The sequence below is a fragment of the Symsagittifera roscoffensis genome, chromosome 5 (assembly GCF_963678635.1).
Source record: "Symsagittifera roscoffensis chromosome 5, txSymRosc1.1, whole genome shotgun sequence".
NCBI lineage: Eukaryota > Metazoa > Xenacoelomorpha > Acoela > Convolutidae > Symsagittifera > Symsagittifera roscoffensis.
The window spans coordinates 34544364-34570173 of NC_087066.1; the positions used below are offsets into that span (position 1 = coordinate 34544364).

The 25810-nt window shown below is 46.1% G+C and overlaps 1 protein-coding gene across 3 annotated transcripts in view; it reads left to right on the top strand.

Moving 5' to 3' along the window:
• Positions 1-278: 278 nt before the first annotated feature.
• Positions 279-25810, top strand: part of LOC134847027 (GDP-fucose transporter 1-like) — a 46964-nt gene continuing 21432 nt past the window's right edge. For all 3 annotated transcript variants that reach the window (XM_063864515.1, XM_063864516.1, XM_063864513.1), the window contains exon 1: positions 279-305. The gene's annotated coding sequence lies outside the window, so the exon portion shown is untranslated. The remainder of the gene's footprint in view (positions 306-25810) is intronic.

Sequence of the window (25810 nt, forward strand, 5' to 3'; positions counted from 1 at the left end):
ATCATTAGGTGACCCAGACTTCAGAATTGGAGTAACAAAAGCACATTTTTAGGCAACAGGCCAGACGCAAGTGTGAAAATAATAGGTGTGCGGTCCAAAGCAGACCATCGTGTCGAGGGTAACTCCGAGGAGATTGGCGCGGGCTTCTTGGCTAGCTTCAGGATGTTGCTTTGCACGAGAACCTGAGGATGCTTGTTGGCCTGAGCGGACAGAGGAGTGAAACGAGTGACTGTCGACTTGTCTTCTGAGATAGTCATGAAACGATAACAAGAAACAGCCTAATTGTTGTGATAAACTTATTAAATAGATGCTATGATGACGGAGACTCGTGGACGCTTGAAGTGTGCTCAAAATTCACCGTGTACATCCTGCAACGCAGCCGTGAAGAAGCAAGACGATGGAGTGCAGTGCGATAGATGTTGCGAGTGGTGGCATCGGTCGTGTACGGACATCCCGCAGCAGCTTTACGACCATCTGCCATCGGATGTGGGCCTGTGCGAACTGCCTTGACGATGCCAAGACAGCAATGAAGACGTCCATTCGAGATAAGTCTATTGAAACTTCTCTACAATCTATCAAAACTGAAGTCATCAATCTTAAAGCAGCTATTGTATCCACTGATACTAAGACAACTGTAAGTGGCCACACAGCAACGCCTGTTACACCTGATGATCAAAGTAAAATGGGAATAAGAAAAAATGGCGTGCCTGAACCTTCCAACCAGATATTGCATGACAGAATGGATTCAGACGTTCAAGCAGTCAGAAAAGATATGGAGTGTTTGGGAGAGCCTGTCAATGAGCCTATTACTGATTCCTTTCGGCTGGGAAAGTCTCGATCTGAAGCTACCAGGCCGAGAACCTTGCTGGTGGGGTTTAAGAAACCATGGCTGGTTCGTAAGTTGCTGGCTAAATCGCATATCTTGAAAGATTATTCTGATCGCATCTACTTATCCAGAAAGCTTACTGTTGACGAAAAGAAAGTGGAGTCGCGTATTCTCTCTGAACGTTATAAACTTGTCGAAACCGGTATCTCAAAGGATAGACTGAGAGTTAGAGATTTCAAATTGTAACTGGATGGCAAAGAACATGTGTTTTGACTAACCAACCTTAAAATTACTCTCTGTTTGCTGAATGCCCGTTCATTGAAAAAGATAATGCCATTTATGAACTACAGTGTGATGCCAGTTATCACGGATTTGATATTATCTGTATAACTGAGTCTTGGTTAACCACGGACATTGATAATTCGTTTATTGCTATTCCTGGGTATAATATATTTAGGAAAGACCGCAGTTCGTTGAACTCTAACAAAACCACAGGCGGCGGTGTCTGTATTTTTGTTCGTGAAATTATTGTCAGTGATCGGTGGACTTGTCATCATTCTGATCAGTATGAAATTCTATGGCTGTCAGTTAGCGTAGGAAATAAATATTTGTTGGTCTGTTTGGTTTATTTTCCACCTGATTTTACGTATGGTCGTCAGCTAGAAATGCATATCTCATATTCCATCAATGTCTTCAAGGACCAGAACCCCTCGTCAATTATTGTACTCTGTGGGGATTTCAACAAATTGGATACTGACGACCTCGTATTAGATTGGGGTCTTTAAAATGTTTGTATGGAAACCACGCGCGGGACTAATAGGCAAAATATTGTGTTCGGATGAAAATTATTTCAGTGGTATTGAACGATTTACGCTACTCTGAGAACGGACCATATGGGTTTGGTTGCTTATCATGGTGTTGAACAATCTGAAAAGAAGGTTGTTTACTTTCCTGATTTGCCAACAAAAATCATTTGAACTATTTGCTGGATACCCATGATTTAAAATATTTTCTTAACTACAACGATCCAAATGTGTTGTTAGGGGAACTTTCTAACGAGCTTCTGAATCTGTATAAGGTTGCCTGTCCATTGAAACGTGTTGTTCTTAGCTCAAAGGATCCACCTTTCATGACTCCGGTTATCAAATATCTTTTAAGGAAGAAGCATCGACATACACGCCGAGGTAAATTTGCGGAGGCGAATGCTGTCGACCTTCAAGTTCGTATGTTAATTACTAAACGTGCCTTTTCTGATTCCAGTGGTCGAAACTGGTGGCAGCGTGTGAATATTTTATTGAATAAGAATACAATAGCCCCAGATCGCACCTGTGCTTTTTCGGCTGAGCAGCTTAACCAGTACTATAATGGCATCTCCACTGCTTCTGGAGGCCCATTGAGCCTACTTATTTGGAGACTACAAATGACGGTCCGCAGTCTTTGCTCTTGCAAATATTTCATGCCATGAAATGCATTAGGGGCACCGCTACTGGCCCGGACCCTCTGCCGTTTTGGATCTTTAAGGACAATGCCCACAATTTGGCCGAAATTTATTGTTATATGTTTGACTTGTGCTTGGAACAAGGTATTTTCCCGGAGTTTTGGAAGCTTGCAAAAAAATCTCCCTTGCCAAAAGTTTCGTCTCCAAAGCAGCCAAAGGAGTTGAGGCCTGTCTGTGTTACTTCTGTTATGGCCAGCGTTTTTGGAAGGTTAATTTATCAGAACTACCTGCAAGGCCCTTATAACAGATGTAACCAGAAGTAACCTTATGACGTAACCAGTATGGTTTTCGTAAACATTCTTCTACTTCCTGTATGCTCATTAGGCTGCAACATCATCTCTGGAATTTCCGTGAAAACTATGATAATGTTCGCTTCTTTTCTTTAGATATGTCGAAAGTTTTTGATACTATTTCCCACAAGAGTGTTATAGAAGGAGTAATGAATATTGTCCCAGCAGTGGATCCGGCGGTTGTCAACGTAATCATTAACTTCTTGCAAAATAGAGCCCGTAATACTTCTCTCAATGGCTTCGATTCAACTGTTTTGTATACTAGTCATGGTGTCCCTCAGGGCACTGTCCTTGGTCCGCCTCTTTACAATGGCTCTACCCATGATATTGATATTTCAGATATTTCCACCACGTTATCAACTTATGCTGACGACAACAATCCTCTTGTAGCTGGCTGCAATAGCTCTGACCATGCTCGGGAATTTATTAGTTCGCTCTGTCATCAACTTGACGCAAGAAACTTGTTTCTCAATGTTCAGAAATGTTCCAAGGATATGCTTATCATTTTCAACTATAGTGGCAGTAATGCCATACGTATGATTGTGGGCATAGAGGTTGTTGATGACCTCAAAGTGCTGGGGTTTATGATTGACTCCAAATTTAGTTTTGCTAAGCATATTGACAAAGCTGTTAAACAATCGAATTCTATACTTTTTTCAATCTGGCGCCTTGGTAAAATCGGTTATTCGAAGGACGAACTTGCTATTTTGTATCGTGCTTTCAATCTCCCAAAACTTTACTATGGCATTAACGTTTGGTGTGGTTCAAATGTTAAAGATCTAGAGAAGATAAATTTGTTTCAAAGACTTTTTTCAATCTGGCGCCTTGGTAAAATCGGTTATTCGAAGGACGAACTTGCTATTTTGTATCGTGCTTTCAATCTCCTAAAACTTTACTATGGCATTAACGTTTGGTGTGGTTCAAATGTTAAAGATCTAGAGAAGATAAATTTGTTTCAAAGACTTGCAATAAGTAAGTTACTGATACTTATGAACCAATATCTGCAACTATTAGAAGAGCTGACCAAAAACTCTACAATGCAATCCTCCAAACAGGTTCTGATCATCTGTTGTTTGATTTAGTTCCGACACGTTCTACCTACTCAGCAAACAACCTGCGCTGTCGTGATTGCTCGCTGTAAGATGGAGAGGCCAATGAAAATATTTCCTTATCGCCTGCTGCGCAGACTTCATGACATATAGTTTAATTTGTTATGTCTTATTACGATTTATAGATGTCATTCTATAACTAATTTAAGTATCTATCTATCTATATATCAATCTTTCTATCTATCTATCTATAGTGAGATCCAGTGACTGGAAGTAGCTGCAGACTGTTTCGTTATAGCTGTTAAGTCTGTCAACGAGGTCATCTGGGTTAGGACCCGACGTGCAGATTGTCACATCATCTGCGTAGATGATGACCTTGATTCCTTCCGGAGGCACTGGGAAGTCGGACAATACACCAGCTTGAACAATACCGGCTCTTATTTTGCGAGGCTTCGAGCTTTTACCGCGAAAATTAACTCTTGCTTGTATGTCCTGCAAGTAGTTAATCATCCCGTGTTTGATACTGTTCGGCGCTGGGTTGAGCAGAATTCGTTCGACGAGATAACTGTGATCCACCGTATCGAAGGCAGCGGTGAGATCAAGCGCAAACAAAATAGCCTTGTACAGAGTTCTCAAGTGTCCAGAGACTACGTCGCTGAACCACCCGAGACTACGTCGCTGAACCACACGAGACTTCAAAATCTCGGTCAATGGGACAGAATCTATCCTCTATCTCTCTCTCTATTGAGCTCGTGTACTGAGGATCCCTGGGCCGGTAGTTTTCTTAAGCACATAATCTCCTCGCAATACAGTTTACAAAAGCTATCTATTAATTCAGCTTTATTGATGATAAAACTACTTTCGAAAATTTTTTTATTCCGAGAGACAAGGGAACTAAAGCGCAACTAAATATAAATATATGATAGATCCGTAGCCTCACGTCAATCTTTTTGAGTTTTTTTCAACTCTGCTTTAATCTGTGCAAGTGTTAGTAAATATTTCCTAGAATTTTTACTGGAAAATGTGATCAAGGGACTCCTGACTGTAACCTCGGTTACTCTGATAATTTTGACGTTCTGATTAAATTATTCCGTTTTCCTGCTATCAGCAGTTGTAGTAGTAGCAGTATTAGTAGTAGTAGTAGTAGTAGTAGTAGTAGTAGTAGTAGTAGTAGTAGTAGTAGTAGCAGCAGAAGAAGAGGATTTAGGGTTGTTACCCCATGGGTTTGCACCCAAAATGTAGTTTTAGTGTTAATGAGTTCTGAGTTTTCCATTTGGGTGGCAGTTTCCACATGGACACATTTTTCGCCATGTGCAGCTGTCCATTTCTGAGTATCTTTCGAAGAATCTCCATTAAATTTCCGCTTTGTCAGATTTCTGTATGTCAATTAACTGTTTTGAGGTATGTCGAATTATGACATTGAAAAGTGCTGGGCATCTAATGAAGAAGTCTGAGTTGGTTTTCCTAAGGCAATATTCTTTATTCATTTTGTCTCGTTGAGCTTTTGTTGTTTTCGGCATACTGGTTAATGTCAATTTCGTAGTTATTGCGAACTATAAAAATGAACAGAAGGAGGTCGTGCATTTCAATGTACAGTGACAGAGGTAGCATTCTTAATTTTTATAGTTTACACTTATATGGAATATGTGAGTTAAGCATCCATTTGGTCGCCGTTTGTTGAAACTTTTCAATTGCTCGGAGGTTTGATTTCGAGTAGTGCGTTACTGACGCGGCATAAACTACAATTGGGACTACATATCCCGTGTTGGCATTTAGCTTAGAAGTTATAGGACAGTTTTTAGAGAGGTTACGCTTTAGGGAGTAAAAACCCGATAGCGACTTCTGACAACGCTTAGACTCATTTACATTCCATGAGAGAGTGGGTGTTACTAAAATGCCTAGATCGTTTTGTTCAGTTTCGATTTTTAATATATTTCCCTTGATTTGACCTTCCAGCTCGTTTTTGAAATGAACGAGAGTACTTTTTCCGGTATTTAGACGCATTTGGTTTTTACTACACCAATTTTCAATTGTCGTAGTGGCATAGTTCAATTCTGTTTTAGTTGTTGCTTTAACCTTAAAGTCATCAGCATATCCAAAAAAGTCAACTAGATTCAAGTTATCTGGTAAGTCGTTTATATATAGTATGAAAAGTAATGGTCCCAATAGACAACTTTGAGGGGGACCACTTGTTAGGTAACATATCTTAGACTTTGCTTTGTTTATTCGCACATACTATTTTGGAAGAAATAAGTAAGAGACTATTAGTTGAATTGCTTTTCCTCCAAAACCATAACACTTCAATTTTTGCATTAAAAGTTGATGCGAAACGCAGTCAAAAGCTTTTTCAAAATCTAGATAGAGCGCTGTTATATTTTTGGTCGTTTGGTCATCATAACTCAGGTACACTTGATGTAAGTAAGCAAGGAACTGGGTAATTGCTGAACGTTTTTTACGAAAACCATATTGAGAGTTATGAAGATGATATCGCACTCTATCATAAATGTAGTAAAAAAAAAACCTTTTCGAAAACTGTTGAGATGCAGTGTAGTAAACTTATCGGTCTGTATCTTTTAATATCGCATTTTTTTCCCATCCTTGAAGATTGGGACAACTTCACTTAACTTCCACGTTTCTGGGAATACACCTTTTTTAAAAAAAAGTTTGAAAAATTAGGAGGACTGATTTTGATACTGTTTTCGCTAAGTTTGTGTTTACAAGATTTCCCAAATTATCTGGACCTGATGCTTTTGTGATGTCTAGTTTGAGCATTATTTTCTCATTGCAGTTTGTATTCAGCTCGATGTGGTTGTAATTTGCATTTTCAAAGATACTTAATTCGGTTAGTTGTTCCGCTTTCGTAAATACACTTTAGAAGAATTGATCAAACGCATCGCATTTTTTTTTGTCTGTCTCAAGTTCTTTGCCGTCAAGTTTCATTATCGAAGGTAGTCTAGGTGCTCTTCTTATGCTTCGTAAATACTTCTGAAATGTGCTAAACTTTCTTGCTGCAAAAACCTCTAATTCGTAGTTTTTCAGATCTTTATCAGCAGAAATTTTTATTTTTTCTTCTAAGTTTAGAGTTTTAGATAGAATTTCTGGTTTCGGACAGGATTGCTGTTTCTGAGGTAAAATTTTTTTGCGCTTAATAAGGTGGGAGGTTGAGGGTGTGATCCAAGGGGGGAATGTCGCTCTATGTTCTGTTACTCTAGGTATATTTTCTTTCAGAATTCTCCAAAGCCAGGTGTACCATTGATCAAGTAAAAAATCGCAGTTACTAAAGCAAAACGGTGTGAAGGGATTATTGATTATAGTAGTTTGACTGCACTCCAATCTGCTCTTTTGAATGCATATTTTACTTTGTCATCACTTCTTGTTTCAATTAGCCTTTGGTTCAGATTGATTTCTGTTGTAAAGGCATTGTGATCACTGTGGTTCTTATTTTCTATTGAATACATTTTATTAACATTTTCATCATTGAATGAGTTAATGATTAGGGAGGGGTTAATGACTAGGAAAACATCTAAGGTTTTTGCTTTTTCCGGTGCCAATATTTGTTCAAAGTTGTGATCAAACAAGGTTTCAAGGATTTGTAACATTCGCCCAAATACTACACAGCGACGGAGCGTAGAAAAAGTACCTATTAACGACTGGCAGGCGTCAGTTACCTTAATCCTACTCGTTTTTCACCATCTCGACCTTGCCAGTTGATTTTCTGGTCTGTTTAGGGCTAAGTAAAAAGGTACTATTTTTTGGCCATCAGTCAAACGACTTTTGATCAGCTTTCGTTTACATGCGAACACAACCACATAGCTGAGTCTCGGATCCTCAGACTACGTGATTGCCATTAAAAACACGGCTCGAACAACCTATTTTAATGATTTTTGTGTGACAGTTCTATATTAAATCCATTGGTGATGGATTGACCCTTTCCTCTTTCTAGCTACTCATATTCTAAAATATCAAATAATACCGGTGTTAATTCAAAGTTTCACGACATCCAAGTAGCTACGAAGTCAGTTCTATATAGTCCCTTTACATACAACAGTCTCTGGGGGACCAAGCTTGCGCTCCCGTAATCTTCCTGATATAATGTTCTTATCTCTCCAAATTTGTGGCACGGGAGGGTTCCGTGGAATATTCCTTCCCCACTGAAGCTTCCTTCTCCACTAATATCCACTGCTAAGGTTCTTATCGTGTGTTGTTGCCACGATAAGAGGCTTCGTGTTTCTCGTCTCTTGTGCGACCGTTTTCCACAATATTTGTCGTTGTTCTGTTTTTTCGTCCCTTTCAATCTCAGAATTATTCACTCTTCAATCGAAATTTTAAAAATAAAAATTCTAGAACACTCCTACCCTCCTTCGCAATAATTTTTCTAAGGCCTTTATTCGTTTTCTTTCGTGTCGCCGGAAGGTTGCGCTGTGCCAATCCGGCAGAATGGCACATACTCCCCGGACAAGTCCCCATCAATGTCCCTATTGATCGCATAACACCGGGTTATCGTCAAGTAGTGTTCCAGTTCTCTGTAATCAATCTTACAAATAGCATAAGAAAATGAAATTTATCTACTCCACCTCAACTCACTAGGTGCTCACAAATGGCATCATACTAGATCTCACTGCCTTTCAACATTTTCACAAAATTTGCACCATGAGGAGTGTCCTAGATAAAATTTCTTTTCTGACTACTTACGTCATCTTGCCATAAAACTTCTTTTCGCTCTTTGTGATTAAAAAGTTGGGACGTGGCACGGCCACCCACCCGTTAAAATTAACTTAACGTCACTCACCAAGTATAATCAGTTATTTATGCAGTCCTTTCAATATTAAAACTAAAAAACTCTGTGGCTAGGAAGTTTATTGAATTACTCACCCTTTCCGAGCGAGTTTACCCAAACTTACCATGCCGCCACACAGTGAAATTGTGTCTTACACAGGTTAAAAACTTCAGTCGTGTTTAAATAGGTAAATATACTCACCTATGTTCTATATATATACATAAGTAGTATAACTAAAATTCTCTTTCAACAATTTTAACAATTGTAACAATTTTCAAAATTCGGTTTGACCAAACTAAATCAAAACAAAAAGTTTAACAAGTTCAATAATCAAATTTGGTTGATTGGTTTAAGTTTTAACACACAAAGACAATTAAGTTTTTTTTTCTCCTTCTCTTCTTTTCTTGCTCACGTCTTCACCTGTCCTTTTCGTTCCATCATCTTCATTCCATTGCTTCTCCATCCTGATCTTCAGCTTCGCTGTCTTCTATGACTTTCTCCAGCATGTCCATGGAGTTGCGGGCCGTGCCCCAACTCTCCTGTTCCAACAGCCTCGGTTTGCAACAAGGTAGCAGGTCCACATTCACCTTTTGCTCCTGGTTCCTTCAAAAGCTGTTGTGAAGACATAGGCTCACATTTCGTTCTAGGTCAGCTCTTAAGACCTCTTTCTTCTCATCTTCAGTTACACAAGGCGCTCATCACTGCACGGAACCAAGGTATCAATCTTTGCCTTGACCGTATTCTTTCAATGGCTTTGGGTATTCTCAGAACCTTGCAGGTGGTTCTGAAAAGATCCAATTCACGGCTCATCTTCACGTTGCTCAGCTGCTCAGGAGTCGGCACGGCCGTATCCTGTTCACTTGTGTCCGCGTTAGCCTCCAATCATCTCACTGCCAGCATGGCACTAACCACCACGATTGACACCTGTTGATTCTGATCGGGCAACCCCGTAGAGTATAACTCCTCCACGTCCCATACTAGCATCAGATTCCCGCGTTTGGGGTACCACAACGTCTGCGCCAAGCAGTGGCAAGGATACTCCCCTTGAGTTCTCACTATGTTCCCTCGGGTACGATACCCTGAGGCTCCCAGCAACGGTTCCACCTCCATCAGAGTTCTTTGTATATCGTCTTTCTCTTCTATGGTGGGGAATTCAGTGGGTAACGCTCCACTCGCTTTCTGCTTCTGGAACTCACTCACATTACATTCGTTCAATCTCAGAAACTCTTCACCCACTACGTCTTGCAACTCGCCTTCAGATCTCTTCGGGACTGCCCGAAAGATCTTCGCCAACAAATCATATGAGCTCTCCGACATTCTGGCCAACCTTACGCACTTTGGTACAGAGAAAAGTTGGTCAATCAACACCTGTTGCGTCCTCGCATCCATCACCACCATGTGCCTAGGATACCTACTATTGCAATATGGCGCGGAGCTTGAACCCACCAGATATTTTGAACCAGTAGGTTTATGATAGGCTTCACTATCCTTCAGATTCATTTCGTTTTCCAGAGCTTCTCGCCAGCCTCCGATCTTCTGCTCTGTCTGCAATGCTCCAGGGAATACTTCCACGCTGAGGGACGTCACTAGCTCATGGGCACGCTCCAGGCGCTCAAGTGATTCTATCGAACTCGTCATGCTACAAAATCCCAAGGTTGTGGTCAAGTTTACATCCGTCACCCCATGACAGTCCGCGACCAACTCCATGCCACTCTTATCCGACATGCTCAATCTTCCGTACAATCGCGCCAGTTGTCGATGCTGCTCGCTCACCGTAATCAGGCAGTGTCCCAAGTTGCAAACATGTCCTTCCATCCCACTATGTTGAGCCAAGCATGTGCCTTGCTTCAACCAATTGCTCGATGGACTTTCCTCGGATAGCTCCGTGGATTGGTTGCTCTTCCGCTTCGTCAACCTCATGGCCAGCAGATGGTGTATCATGGCCAGATCATGTAGACTCGCGTCATCATCCAGGTCTAACGTGATATCCGCCGTCATGTCCCAGATTAAACCGGCGTTAGGATGAGGACACCAAGAAGGCTTCATGAGTACCCACATCGTTACTAGACTGGTTTTCAAGGGACCGTCCCAAGAACCACAATCAAAACTCACTTGCCCTTTTAGCTCGGGAACCGAGGGTTCGACCACTCGTTCTTCCAAGATAATTCCCAGCTTGGGTTGTTCCACCATCAGCATTCCAGTTTCTTTAATCCGTTCAACCTAGAAATTGAGCACTATGACTTGCTCATAGTGGAAGTACGCTTCCCTGGCTTCTTCATTCACGAAGGGATTATACGCCATCCCCGGTATACCAGACACATATTGGAACGACTTAAGTTTCCCTAGTGTTGCAAAGTCTTTTTGCCCCCTGACTGCTTCAATCAACTCCCGGTTCACTTTCAATTCTTTGTTGGAATATCTTCTCACTTCTTCCAACTTGCGATAGCTCTCCATGTCATTCGACTCCCTATTTGGTACAGTCAACGGCATATCCTGATATAGTTCCAGGAGTGCCCTAAGGAAGTTTCTTTCGCAATCAACTCCCTTTTGCCGAATGATCTTTATGCATTCTCCCAAAACAGGAGTGGTGATACGATCCACCACGAACCTGACAAAGCAAAGGGCATCCTTACGCTTAGCCCATGATATCGCAGAATCGTCTTTTGAAACCAACGCTCGCAGAGCTTCCATCAACTCCAGCTCCTGTTCCCGTGATTTCGAATCATTACTGGCTTCACATTCCGCCTTCTTGATGCCCATCAAGCACCAAGCCAACCGTACTTGCAGATCAGTTCTCGTGCACGGATGAGCCAGGTACACTGCCACCGTCACAGGTGCATGCATCGTCTCGTCGAAGTATCTCTGGAGGGCAGCGCTCCAAGAAATTTCTAACAGTTTTTCCAATCCGATTTCGTTCGCTTCCGAGGACATTACCGTGCCGTATTCTTTCCGATTTAAGTTAGAATGCTCCGTAAGCCCTTTCAGATATTCCTGCATGGCTCGCTTCTCGCTCCAAGCCATCAGGTGCCCTCTCGCGGAGTTCCTCGCTTTCAACATCTCCACATAACCCCCTATTGGATCTCCCATTTGGACCGATTCCGGCACAGTGACTCGACTGTACTCGACCACGTCGAGTTGTCCTTCCAGTTTCAACTTGGCCATGTTGGTTCGCGAGGGCCTGTAATCTTCAAGTCCGCCAGATCCACACTGACTGATGATCTCCATCTCTAGCTTAGTGTCTGCCAGGTTTCGTGCTGTTTTCTTTGATTTCATGGCTGTCGTGGTCAGACGTACCAAGAGCATAGGGGGTATCAGATTCTCTTTTTCTCCCCCGGTCAGTGTCGCACCATCTCCTTGCCCGCTCTCGCCTGAACGACCTGCGCTCGTCAGAGAGGCCACCACTGCGCCGTCTTTCGACTTCACCACTCTCGGGTTCACGGCTCGACATCCTGTCTTCCCTTTTAGTCGCTTCAGCCCCTTTCTGGCTCGTCTAACGGGTAATTTCTTTGTGACCTGCTGATCATCGGCACTGTCTTCTGTATCTGACTCGGTCAGAACATCCGACTCCATGGAGTTCACTATTTTCTCCAAGACCTCACGCATGATGGGTTGGTTCAATCCCACCTTCATTATGGACTGCGTCCCATATCGTCGTATCACGTCCCATGACTTTTCCATGAAGTTCACTCGGCTCCAGGTTGCCCCTGCCTTGCCTTCTAGTTCACTTTGATATCTCTCCCATTCCTCTTCCGGTAGCGTACTCAGGAAGGATACCCTCATTGACTCTTCAATTTTTCTCCTCCTCGGTGACTCATGGAGCAATCTTCGCGGATCCCTGCTTCGGCACTCTCTCGCCTGACTTATTAGGTCCATCGGGGATAAGTCGACCGACGCCTCCTTTGTAGGGGACATGAATGACGATGGCGTCATCAGCAATAGACTCCCATCGACTTCCCCATCGTCGTCTTCACTGAACCTGTATTCTAGTAAGTCTCTCTCCAACGCTCCTAGATCCGTCTCACCCGGTTTTCCCGTCTTTCCCTCGATGTGGTTATCGTTATCGTCCTGATCCATCAATTCATCATCATCTGCATCAGGTTTTGGCTTGGGTCCTGAGGGGCCTTGTCGTGTGTCTATGCCCGAGTCCGGCCGCGCCGGTACGGTCATGTCTCCTGCGTGATAAAACAATTCATCATTCACCAGGAATTCTACAGACTCCTCGCCATGTGGTGCCAGGTCCTCTATCGTTATGTATGAGCCTCCTCTGCTCTCCTTTGCCACTTCCAGCATCACTACTTTCACTTCTCCTGACCACTTCAGTCTTGATAAGTCATCTGTGGGAGTATACACCTCGTTCTACATTTCAGCCGAGACCTCTGGTCTCCTGGAAAGTAGTGCCTTGATCTTTTTCCTACTCCAAGCATCAGGAAATGAGAAGTCAAACGTGTGCTCGGCTGCAACATTTCAGCTGATGAAGCGCGGCTCCATCCCTTCACTCCACTTCAGCATTCTCTTCTCTGCATCACGAGCTGCTCCGATGCGAGGGGCAATGACGGGAGATGTGACTCCCAACAACATCCTCCTTATCGGTGGATATCGAGGGCATTGGTCCGGCAGCGGCCTGGACCCGGAAAGTCACGCTTGCTGGTTCTCTTTCGCGTGTGCGTAGGCTTCTGGCAAGAGTGGGACTCTCATTGCCGCTCCTGTATCTTCCTTACTGGTCTCAGATTCCATAGCTTCGGGTTAAACTGGATGTGGGCAAGGTCCTCACGGCCCATTCGGCACTTGAAGTGGTTGTTGAAATCCATCAACACCCATCCTGGCTCCGCTATTCTTCCGAACAGCCTATCGTCGCTTGCCAGCCCTCTCAACTCCCTCTGCTCTACCCAATTCAGCACGGAACAGTCCACGACTGAGACCAGGTTGACATACAATACAGAAGTCCTGTATGCCTTGACTTGCACGACCGGGAACGCGAAAGACATCACCGGTCCATACACCACCGTGACAAATTCCCGCGGTCCGTGAATCAGGGCCAACGGATGGATCCGCATCATGACAGCCAAATCTGTCAGCAAGGGCATGCCACAATACTAATTCCACTCACCCGCATCCCTCGCCACCTTATCTTCTCCTGTGACGCTTCTGTTCTGTTGCAAGAGATATTGGAGCAGGAGAGTCCTCCAGTCTTTCATCTTCCTGAGCGAGGCGGTTTCCAACTGCGCGTTGAACTCACGACTTGTTCCCTGGAGTTGTTCAGGGTAACGCAACAGCACAAGCAAATTACCCAGTCGACCGTAGGTCATGGCAATCAGAGTCAGGAGTCCATCCAATCTCAAATCTGCCAACGCTTGGGTGAAGAGGTTCGCCGGTCCCTTCACGAAATTTTCATGACCAAATGTCACGTATAGGGCTAATATCAGGCCAATCGACAACTTCCTGATGTCCTTGACGAAACTCGCGATCAGGTTCCGAGATGCCCTCGGATAGCACGTCGACAGGAAGGATGGCGTCCATCCCACTCCCATTCCACCCAAGATGGCATCCGATCGTTCATACTGTGCCCTCGTGGCTAGCACGTCAGCTTGGAACTTGTCCAGCGACATCGTGTTTACGTCCTGCATCAATTTCAACATCATACCCCCAGCTAACTCCCGGGCATCAAACAAGTTCTTCAGATACACGTGTATATTTTTGATCACTGCCGGCGCATGCTCGAACTCGTCCTCACCCAAGGTGCACAGCCTTGGTGACAAGTAGAACCATACGTTGTTGGGCGGCTTCGTGCACAAAGCCATTGCCATGCGATCTTCTTCCGCTGATGCCATGTTTTTCCTGACTGTTCTTCCCTGCTCATTCTCTGCATGATCCATCTGTCTGAACCAGAGAACATCAGCCCCCTGGTCTTAACTTCAGCAATCTGGCAAAGTTGGACAGCTCCAACCCCAGAACCTCATCTAGCACCAACCGAGTTGTGCTACAATCTTTGAGTCCCTGTATGGCATTGGAAATGTCACCCCAATCGGCAGGAAGCTGAGATCGGGATGGGTAGTAATTGTCTGGATCTACCACTCTGTTCGGGGCAGGAATTATCACGTTGAACCGTCCCTCTGCTATCGTTGTGACCATCGTGTACACAAACTGAAGGGGTTCTGGCAATGCAGCGTACCCTGGTGACAACACAAAGACCACCTTCACTACATTTTGTGTGAAACGTTGTTTTGCTGCTGCTTCTACCTCAGCCATCGCCGAGAGAAATGTCATTATCGCCTCCCCTATGACCTCGTTGCTCGGGATCGACCCATCCGTCAGACGTGTCAACAAGCTCCTGCTTTGCAGATGATCATTTGAGCCTGCAACCACTATCACCTGCGGCTCCATGCTGACCACCCTTCGCACATTTATCATCATGCCTATTGCCTGTCCCCAGTCCAATTTAGGCGCCCTCAAGAAAATCACGTCGGGCCAAAAGAGAGAACGGGGCGTATAGAGATAATCGGACCTGGCCAAAATCAGATACTTGGCAGCTTTCATATCTAAGCGATCAAAAGCGGCAAACAGGCCGTCGCCTACTGGGGCCTTCAGTTTCCCATATCTCTTGTCATCTCCATCCACCGTGGTCGTTCGGGGGTAGTCCCTCGAATATTCGCCAGGTGTCTGACCGGGTGGTTTAGCAAACTGCCTGTACATCTTGTGATGTTTGTTATTAGGCTTGTTATCTGCCTGAAACTTTCCCCTGCGAGCAGGTGGCGTCAGTTCCCGGGCTCTCTGTCGGACGTCCGTAAGAGACCGGGTATTCAAAGGTCCAAAGTTATTGTCCTGAGGCAATCCATTCAAGTCTGCGTGCCGGAGCGTAGTCGTGGAGCTGAACTGCTCCTGCTCCGCTAGCAGCCAATCCACGCCCGGTATCCGAGATAGTCGCGACACTGTGGGACTTTCTCCGCCAATCATTTTCATTGCGTCCTCCCGACACGTCAAGGTATTCATGTTCAACTTCGTTGACATGTCCGTCTTGTACTGTCCCCAATAACTAGGGTCTGATCGGTTCCAAAGCAGCACGCTGCCTGGTTCAACTCCCTCCGCTGGCACGGCGCTCGTAGACGGTCCGGCTGCTGAAGCAGGGTTTGCCATGGCCGGCGGGTCGTTCCTCCTAGACACGGTCTGGGAGTTATTCCTGTTCTGATCAACTGATCTCCCGAGTCGGCTTTCAAGCGGTTGTGTTCTGGGAGGAGGAGCCGTCCCTAGCCTCTCTCTTACGTTTGAGCTCGGAGCGACGGGTGCAGCTGCAGCCGTCTCCATCGCCAAGGGCCCTAGGCGGTTGACGAGGGATTCGGGCACGCTTGCCCTTATTCTATCTCCTCCGGTCGAGCTGGTCCGAGCCAGAGAACTGGTCGCCCTCGACTCTTGCTCCACTTCCCTCAATTGCGTCTGAAATACATCATGGACCCAGTGTCTCCCTCGTTGGGTGTTGAAATGTATTCCATCTCTGGTAAGCGCGATGTGATCAATCATGCGCAGCATGTTTTCGAGATCCAGAAGTCGCAGCTCGCCAGGGTTGTTTCTCACCAGACTGCGGATCATTTCGTTCCACCGTGTCACATTACCATTCATGAAATCTGCCACTGTGGTGCCCACCAGCGGGTTTTGTGGTATCGTGCACAGCACTACAAGCCTGGGCCCGTACTTTTCCTTTAGTTCGTTCAAGAGGCATACCAATAGAGGCTCCCACTTGCTCCCCGGAGTCACTGGGGCTCTCGAGACGTCGTTGGTTCCCAGCATTATTACCAGTGTATCCAGGTGATCTTCACTCTGGAATTCCATAATCTTGATGACTTGAGCCACTGAGGCTCCTCCAAAGGACAGAATGGTAGTCTGACCATAGACGAAGATCTCATTCAGATCCCTCACCAAACTGTCTCCTATGATCAAGTGGCGACTCCCTGGGAGAATTACCTGGTCGCTCGGTGCGGGGTTCCAGCTCATGTCATTCAGGCAGGCTCGAGGATGCTCCGCGGCCACTTGCGTGAACTGGTGACGTGCCATCAGATTCTTCCTAATGTCTACCATGCGGAACTTTTGAAAGGTTCCGCCATGCGCAGTACCCGAGGACGCTACAGTGCGGGGTACTCGCTCCGAGCTATTGGATGAATGATCACGACGTTGGGAAGGAACGATCCTACCCAATGTCCGCCCAGTGGTTCTGTTGATCTCATCCATTGTTGCTCTGGCCATTTGGTTGAATGATTCTTGGAACTGAGGCGCGAGATAGGTGTCAGAAGGGTCTGGTATCGTGTTCCTCTGACTGGAAGCAGACTGTTGTGTCTGCTGAGGAGCCTCGGGCCCTCTCGATGCACACAGCTCCTGTACTCTTGTCCTGGGGCGTGTGTCGCTGGATCCCTCCGAGGATTTCATTGTCGCCAGAACTTCCTGTGACACTTGGCTCACCTTTGCCATATGCAGCTCCTTCAGGTGCTTTATTTCATCCTCCTTGTAGGCCACCTGCAGATCTTCGTATTTCTTTTTCCATTCGTCTCTTTCTCGAGCTATTGCTCTAGACTCCTGGAGTTTGGCACACAGCTCGCTCTGGTCTCTCTCCTTCTTCTCCAATGTCTCAATCGTCTCCGACGTCTGGATCTCTATTTCACTCACCCTCACTCTCTTCAGAGGAGGAGCAGCTGTTGGAGAGTCGACTGAATGTGACGGGCCTGGCCCATCACGTTGTCTTTTCGCTCCGATGAGCGGCTGCGCAGGTGGGACCGGTAAGGGCATCTCACCTAGCCGGTGGTCCCTCTGTTCACCTAATCCTGGCTCACGAGCCAGGTCGTGGCCAGACATTTCTCCACGCCGCCATCTCATCAGTCGGTTTCGACCTCTCTCGGCGTTCCCGGACTCACCGAAGGCCAACATCAACACGACTTCTGTAGGGCGATTCCCTCGACCCTCTCATCCTAATGCATTGAGGAGCGCGACCACAAACATCGCCAGCCCCGGGTCTTCTCTTGTAAAATCACAATCGATCAGCCGCTGATAGATCTCGTCTAGAGTCGCTCCTAGACTCGCTGAGAGGAATTCCATTAGTTCGTTCGTGTCACCCATTTCTTATCGTGTTGATTCTTGTTGTCGTGTACTTTCTTCCTGTCTCGTTTGATTCAATGAATTCAAAAAACAATTTCTGATCAATCAAGATCTAAAAAACAAGTCGCGACTTAAAACCATCATTTTTGGATTAAACATCATTCAACTCTTTAAAACTCTTCATTGAAATTCTCTTCTCAATTCTGATGTAAAAGTTTAGCACCAAGGTGGATCGTCCATCTGTATCTGCGTCAGGGTAGCACAAATGAGCGCTGTCACCTTGATGACCTGGAGTACTCTAGGTCTTTTATGACACAAAACATAAAACATATCATAACAATAACATAACACATAAACATCACACATCTGTATAATCAAATAAAAACATAATCCCTAATTTTGTACCTAAAACTTAATCCTAATCTAGAATTTGACACTAATTCTTATCAATTAAACTTAATAAAAACCACTTATCGCCAAATGCAATTCCTAGCATATGCTCAGATAGTATTTTTCATGTAGGTAAACCTCTATGTCAGTTTCTGAAAATATCACATGTACAAGTGCGTACAACTCTTTCGGATGTAGCTTTCCCCTATTAGGATCATATACTGGTAACGAGAGAGAGGTCACTCCTCTCTCAACCAAAAAATCCCCAAGTCGAGTCAAGGCCAATACCAAGCTCTCTGGATCTACGTGTTGCCTATCAGTGGCCTTGGTAACCAGGAAACACAAATATTTCCCTGGTATCTGTAATGCAACAGGGGGCAGCGCTATCATCCCTCCCACACCAGGCCTCTGTTTCCATAAAAATTCGATGTTCTTATACTCTCTTTTAAAAACAGCCGCTAGTGTTGTTTTGAAGCTTACGTCCGCGGTTATCGCTATAGCGCACGTGCGTTCCGTGAGTATAAAATCGCTGTCCGTTATGACAATATTGTTTGAATAATGGTTCGGTAGGTCAAAATACGATTCAAAATTGGTCCAAAAGGTGGTTTTTTAGCATTCTCGCCCTCTGTCTCTAGTTCTCCGGTTTCTCTTGCCGATTTCAATTTTTTTATTATCAGATTTTCGGTGTGGGTGAGTCCTACCCCCCCTCCCCGGACAAAAATATCCATCGACGTCCCCGTCGATCGCCCAAAGTCTAGGAGATCGAGGTTGGATTGTGGAACACGTAGAGGACCATCTGGGGCGACCCAGTTGGACTCGGTATTGTCATGACTGATGTATTTGATGCCGTCTTTATCGACGTCCTGAATCGTCAAGATTGTCTCTTTCGGATCTGTCGGCAGATCATGGAGCGATTCGAGCACGCGCAAGCTCGTTAGTTCTTGCTCATGAGTCTGTTCCGCTTCTGGTTCGAACTCCACTTCTGGTTCTGATCGATCGTCGATCCAATCCTGATCCATGTCATTCGCCAAGTCGATTTCTTCCAGCACCGCCACTTCGTCCAGTCCCACTAGCGAGTCCATGACATCACTTACAACTATCCTCTCTACAACGAAATCCTCGCCGTACGGATTGTATTTCTTATTGTTTTTTCCTCTCTTGCTCTGGCGCTTTTCCATGGCGAGAGGAAAGTCAGGCTGTATTCCTTTGTCAATTTCGATTTGTTCCGGGCAGTCCCAGTCTTCCTCGGCATAAGGTAGAGTTTCATCGTCCACCTCTACTCGCTCGGTCAACTCCAGATCCAGTGGTAGGTCGGAATCGTCCACCACCTCATTCCCGTCGTTTTTGTCGCGAGTACCCCTTTCATTCACTTCACAAGCAGGATCCACTATCAAATAGTCTCCCTCTTGCATGTCCGCTGGGATGCACCAGTCCTCTGACGAGGCGTCGTGTGGTTTGATATTTTCGTAATGAGCTGCTCTTCCAGTGCTCAGTCGATAAAAACGACCTCCTTGGTGCACCTCTGTTATCTGAAATGGACCACGCCATTTCTTTAGTAATTTCTTGGTTCCTTTTGGTGGAACCACTTCCTGGAACACCCAGACGTAGTCGCCAACTGAGTAGGCTTTCGCATCGGCTGTCCTTTTATCAAACCTCCTTTTTTGTCTAATTTGCGCCTGTTGCGTGTTCCTCCTGCATAAGTCATTGGGGTCCTGCTGTCTTCTAATAACATCCCGCACGTACGTTTGCGGTGCTGTTCTCTTCCCCTCATATTCAGGGTAGAAAAACGTCACCGGAAGCGCTTTTTCGTGACCCGTTGGCATCATGTGCGGACTTATTCCCGTGGTGGAATGCTCCGTGCTGTTTTAAGCACCCATCACTTGCGGCAAGTGCTTGTCCCAGTCATCCATGTAACGCGAGCAATAGACTCTCAGCATGGATACCAGTGTACGATTTTGCCTCTTGACTAGGCCATTCGTTTGCGGCTGATAAGTGGTCGAGTGGGCCTGCGCTACCTGCGACCTTTTCATTAACTCCTTCGTGAGATCACCCACGAATGCTTTGCCATTGTCCGATTGGAATGTGATGGGGCAGCCATGCCTCGCTATCCGCACATTTATCAAATGATCGCATGTTTCTTCCGCCGATGCTGTCATGCAGGGTGCTGCCTCCGCGTACTTCGTAAAATGATCGATCTTTACCAGCACCTGATTATAGCCTGTTGCTGTCATGCAGATTTTCTGATGATCAATTTGCACCACTTCGTTGAATCCCGACGACTCTATTGACTGTAGGGCGAACCTTAGTTTCCTTTGATCCTTCGCCTGCTGACATGACAGGCACGCGGCAATCCACTTTTCACAAGCCTTCTTCAATCCCGGCCATTCGAACCGTTTCTGTATCCTGTTGTACATTCTGTCCACGATTTGATCATGTGGGCGAAAGAGCAATTTGGTCTGGTACAACTGTGGGAACACTATTGAATTGTATTTGTGAAGGACCTTGTCCTCCTCTTTACGTTTACAGGCTACGATTTCGTCCTTATTCAGGTACAACAAGTCGTTTCTCTTCAGGTAGAATTGCTTCAAGATCTTGTAGCTGTCTTCTTCCAAGTCTCCCTTGTCAGGTGCTCCATTTTCGATCCATCTCTTCAGACTGCTTGTCATTCTATCATTTTGTTGAGCCCTTAGGAGATCCGACAGCCTGTAGCTGGCTTTCAAATACGTCTTTACCACGTTCATTTGCCCACTCATTATCTCCGGAGCATGAGCATCGTCCATCAACTTGACACACCATATCTTTTTCAAAGGCGTCGCTTCCTGCACAGATGGTTCCAGATTGGTACGGACGACCGTACCATGTGGCAGCAATCTGGTTGGGCGTTTCGAAACTGCTATCATCTCGAGCTCGTCTGCGGCATTATCTACCACAGTGCCCTCTTCATCTGAGGTGTATCTGTCCCTGTCTGGATCCTGATGCGTTTCTCGGTCCAGCCCGCGCTGCTTCCTGTCTACCAACAAGGAGTGGATTGCGATCTCTGACATATCGGAAGGGAAGTTGTTTCAGATGTGTTGTCCCAGGACTGGGGCCTCGAGTCAACAGTTGAGCCGACTGATTCCCCAACATCATATTCCAAGTTGCGTGAGATGTTTCTCGACTCCCCGGACAAAACGCTGTCCATTGGTCGCTTTGAATCCGACTCCCCGGACAAAATTCTGCCCCTAGGTGGTCTCGTCAACCTCTCCCCGGACGAGTCGTCCTGCACGGGCTCAAAAGTGTCTGACTCCTAGACAAGTCGCCCTTGACGGGCTCGAAGGTATCAGACTCCCCGGACATTGTCTCGTCCCCGGACGAATAATCTGGGCTCGGCTCGTATTCTTCTCTTGCATCCGTGAAATGCACTCTCCTCGCGAAGCTAGATTTCGACTTGATCCTGACTTCCTCAGTGTCTTGGGTCTGATTAGTGTCCCATATTCAGTCAACGAAGTTCTCAACAAGACCTCCTTCGGCATCGTGCTCACCAGCTGGTTGACTATCGACCTGCAATCCCGTTCAACGCCTCGGCTGCGAATGGACACTGGCCTCTTCTCTGTTCTCTCAGTGACAGTCAACCGCTGCATGGTCTCCATCCACTCACGATCATGTCTATCCACTTCCCTGTCCAGCAAGTCACGGAGCTTCCCCATGACGTCCGGCGCCACGTTCACCGTCCTGTTCAATAGAGCCATGCTGTTTATACCCAGCCTGGTAAGTTCTTGCTGTACCAAATTGGATCGGACTAGCAGATCCAACGGAACGGGCTCGCCTCTGGCTAAAAGCTTTATCTCCGCGGCCGTTTCCACTGGAAGGTCAGGGTGTCCGGGTATAGGATGCCCTGACTTGTCTAACCACCTAGTAAGTGGCAGTTTGTCGTAGGTTTCCTTGTCCAGAAATGAAAACCCGTCTTTGATTTCTGATTGGTTAGCCTGCTTCTCCTCGAGGCGCTCATAAAATTCTGTCTTTTTACTGACGCTATCTGCGTTCTGGTGCTTGTCACGGGTATGATCATGTGGTATCCATCCAGGCGCACAATCCAACGACCAATATAACTTTGGTCCATCGAATAGGTTTTCAGCCAGGCAAGGGCACGATTATCCACACGTAACTTGAAGGGAGCACTCCCCAAGTAGGCCCTGTATTTTTTCACGAAAGTGATCACCGCAAACATCTCCGCTTTTGGCGCGCCGTACTTCATCTCAGTATCACTCAGGACTTTACTCCCGTAGGCTATCGGACGAAGAACCGTTCTCCCGTTCCACTCCTGCTCCTGGTGAAGTATGCCCGATATCGCAACCACTGATGCATCCGTGTCCAGCACGAACATCCCCTTCTCTGTTGGCATGCCGAGGACCGGTGCCTCGCAAAGTTCACGTTTGATGTTCTCAAATGAAACCTGTGCCTCATCAGTCCAAGTGAACTTTTTGCCCTTGTTTCTCATCAACCGCTGCATGGGGTATATTTTGTCAGCATACCCCTTGATGAACTCTCGATAAAAATTAGCGTATCCCAAAAAACTCATCACCTGTGTATCTGTTTTAGGTGCCTTCCAGGTCAGCACCGCTTCAACCGCTTCAGGATCTGGTCTCCCTCCATGTTTGTCCACCAGGCGGCCCAGATACTTTATGGAACCTCTGAGGATTTCACACTTAGAGGGTTTACATTTCAGACCCGCCTGCTTCATGCAAGAAAACACCTCCTCCAACCTCTCTATGTGGTCTTCTAAGGTTGGTGTTGCAATCACGACATCATCGACATAACACATGATGAGATTCCCGTATTTCTTAGTGACGCTCGTAAGTGCCTGGGCCATCAGTCGCTGGAATGTGGCCGTTGCGTTGCACAATCCGAACGGCATCCTCTTCCACTGGAACAATCCCAGCTCGCACGCGAAGCTTGTTTTTTCTCGATCTTGCTTTGTGAGTGGCACTTGCCAGAACGCAGAGCCCAAATCCAACGTCGTGAAGAACTTCGCGTCTCCCAGTTTGGACAGGCTCTCATCGATGCGGGGAATCGGGTATACGTCCTTTATAGTCGCTGCGTTCAGATAACGAAAATCACAACAAAATCTGAGTTGTCCCCCTTTCTTTTTCGCCATGACCACGCCACAAGCCCACGGGGACTTCGACGGCTCGATCATGTCGTACTCCATTAACATCTCGATTTCCTTCCTACACGCTCACGCTTCCGACTTGTGAGGGGTCATTCTTCTCGCCCCTTCCCTATGAGGTACCGAGCCCTCTTCTATCTCAATCTCGTGTTCTACAAACTTACAGCAACCTATGTTGGCCTTATGTTTCGAAAAAACGTCTGCGTTCCGACTATGCACCGCTCTGAGCGAATCTAGTTCCTTGTCTGATATTTTACCCTTCAAATGTTCTATCTCAGGTAGGACTGGTTTATTCGCTGCTAACTCTGTTTCTGTCGGCCTCTCAGGAAAGTTGAAACAACTAGACAGCCCATCATCTGTTTCCGACTTCATTGAAAACAACTTCCTAGAAGATTTCAACTCATTCACTCTCCTCATTATACATTTTATTTACATCAAATTTTTTGTAGGTTCTCCACACTCTGAAAGTCTGTGCTCAGAGGCAAAGCATAGCCAAGTTTCTTTCCCCTCTGTATTGTCACTGTTGTTGCTTCTGTGTTCAATAACACACTCACACACAGTCCGCTCTGAGTGAGTGAGAAGCTTCTTCCTAAAATAGCCGAGCTTTTACTGTTTGGTGTTGGTACCAGACACACCTGTCTGTCATTGCTGAGTTCATTCAAGTTCCTCATCCTAAACGTCGCTACTACGGCTTGGTTTGGTTTTAATCTAACTTTTCGATCCAAAAAATTGGCACCTTGGCCTGGTTAATTAAGATCTGATTAAGGGGTCTCTTTTCATACTTTCTCTCAGGATCCTTGATCCTAATCAACCCGTCATTGAGATCGATCGTGACATCAAAGTTGCGCACGAAATCCCTTCCCAAGATGAACTGATCGGATTCGTCCAAATTCTCCACTACTAGGAAGCTCATCCAAAGATGTCTTCCTCCGAGCTGCAGTGAAATGATCGGGGTTCGTCCAGTCACATAGATCGCTCCCTGATTGGCAGCTGCTCTCAAAACCCATGTCGGTCCAAGTTTTGACTGTCATGACACTAACCACTGCTCCCGTGTCTAGCAGTCCCTTTACTGAAAGTTGTCTGCCTTGCACGTCCAGCACGTGTGCGGCCAGATCGGCCTCGCAACCTATGTGCACCGCATCTTGTTCGAGCATCGCGTTGTGTCCGATTCGTCTAACCTTCAGCTCCTCTTGACCAATGTATATCCGGCCAATCTGATCGTTCGCATCAGTTATGTGAGCTTTTGTGTAGATATTGATGCCATCCATATTCATTAGAATCGGGTAAGGGCCATGGACATCGATATAATGTCCATCCACTTTCATCAGCCTCGGACCTCCTGTTGTGAGCAGCGCTCGCACTGCCCTGGAGTCCAGTTTGGGATCTTTCTCCTTCAGGTAGTCGGCATAGATTTCCAGGTGGACTAGTGTAATCTCGGATGGTTCACTCAAGTTCTTGACCACCTGGTGCCCTGCGACTGAGATAATGGACATTATTTTCGTCCCCTCCTTCGTCATGCCGAAAGTTCTCCCAGATATAACGTTCAGTTTTAGTCGTAAAGGTGCTCGGTGTCGTTTCCTTTCTCCGAGACTCGGCCTCGTTCATCAGACGTGCTCGACTGGCCTTGACACCCGAAAGCGCCTCTTCGTGGCGGGGATGTTTCGCGTCCCCCGCTGCATCCCAAAATTGAGTACAATCCGACTTGAAGTGTCCCTCCAAATTACAGAAGAAACACCTCGGACCATATTTCATGATGAGCCCTCTGACGTACTCTTCGTGATCCTCGTCGGTCGCGTCGACGTCCTCGAGAAAGTAGCCTATTGCCTTCATATTCTGTTTGTATGCAGAACACGCGGAAACGTGATGTTCCATCGAACCACAATTCGCACACGACCGCCTCTTATCCATGTCATCGCGAGGTTTGTACCAACTGGAGTTCGCACCAGTGTTTGTCCCGCTATAGTTACCATAATTGCTGTAACGGTTTTGCGCCCTCGGTTTTATGAGTAAATACTCGCGTGACTTCATACGCAAATCATCGGGCGTGGGTACCTGGTCAAGTGACAGGGTGAAGTGTGTAGCCAACATCGTCTTCAACTCCTCACTTTTTACTCCGTCCATGAACTTCGAAGCAATCGCCAAGTTTTGCTCGGATATTCTCTCATCGGGATTGCTTCTCCTCCTAAGCAATTCAAGGTCGTCCAAAAACTTGTCTATGGATTCGTCATCTCTTTGACGCCTCTTTTCGAACTTCACCATAGCCTGGTGCCCTTGTACTCCAGAGCCGAAACGATTCAGCAGGATGTCGAATATCTTGCGAGCGCTGTCTCTCTCATTGGCTCTTTTCGCCATTACACAATTTAGTGCAGTACCCTCCAGGTTGCTCGTTAGCGCGCTGCATTCTTGTTTCTTGGAGAGACTCTCTTCCTCAAAGTGTAACTTCATCACCTCTATCCAAGTATCAATGCAGCCGTCTGACTCTTCTTTGTATGACTTCGGCTTTTTCAGTGTCCTTCTTGACCTCTCTCCTCTCTCGGTTGACTTCGAGAGTTTGGTGATGAATGTTTCGAGAGAGCTGTTCAGAGGCTCAAACATCGAGGCATACATCGTTGTGTCCTGTGAGACTGTAGTCAGATCTGGTACTGAACTGAGTTGTGGCACAGTTGGCAACCTTGTCTCCGGGGTAGCATCTGCCTCCGGCGGGACTGGATTCGTCCAGCCAGGCCTCGACGGGGCTGCCCTTGGCCGCTCCTTGTTCC